Source organism: Eimeria mitis, genomic scaffold, assembly GCF_000499745.2.
Source record: "Eimeria mitis Houghton genomic scaffold, Emh_scaff2306, whole genome shotgun sequence".
Lineage (NCBI taxonomy): Eukaryota > Apicomplexa > Conoidasida > Eucoccidiorida > Eimeriidae > Eimeria > Eimeria mitis.
The window spans coordinates 7761-8278 of record NW_013570637.1 but is presented as its reverse complement, the minus strand read 5'-3'; the positions used below and the strand labels follow the sequence as shown (position 1 = coordinate 8278).

General features: G+C 50.4%; 1 protein-coding gene across 1 annotated transcript in view; it reads left to right on the top strand.

The window, feature by feature from the left end:
* Positions 1-518, top strand: part of EMH_0051820 (uncharacterized protein) — a gene marked incomplete at both ends in the record, with an annotated part of 1759 nt that overhangs the window by 301 nt on the left and 940 nt on the right. The window lies entirely within an intron of this gene.

The following is a 518-nucleotide window of genomic DNA, read 5'->3' as shown; positions in this document are numbered from 1 at the left end:
CAGCAGCAGCAGCAGCAGCAGCAGCAGCAGCAACAGCAGCAGCAGCAGCAGCAGCAGCAGCAGCGGTGGAGCCGACGGCGGCCTCACAAGTGCAGCAGGAGGTGTATGGTGTTTGTATTTTTGTTTGTTTGTATATTTATTTATTTTATATAAAAATAAAACAAAATAAAAATAAATATATTAATATAATATACTGCTGCTGCACACAAAGAAGCAAAACAACACTGCTGCTGCTGCTGCTGCTGCAGCGGCGGCGGCGGTGGTCCTGTCGGCAGCAGCAGCAGCAGCAGCAGCAGCAACGGCGGCGGCGGCGGCCGCAGCAGCAGCAGCAGCAGCAGCAGCAGCAGCAGCAGCAGCAAGCCCTTCCTTCTTTATAAACCCAGTGAAACTAAGAAGCAAAATAAGGAGGAGAGAAGGTGTATTATAATATAACACAAAAAAAACAGCAGCAGCAGCAGCAAGAGCAGCAGCTGCAGCAGCAACAGCAGCAGCAACACAACTCCTGCAACTGCAACTGC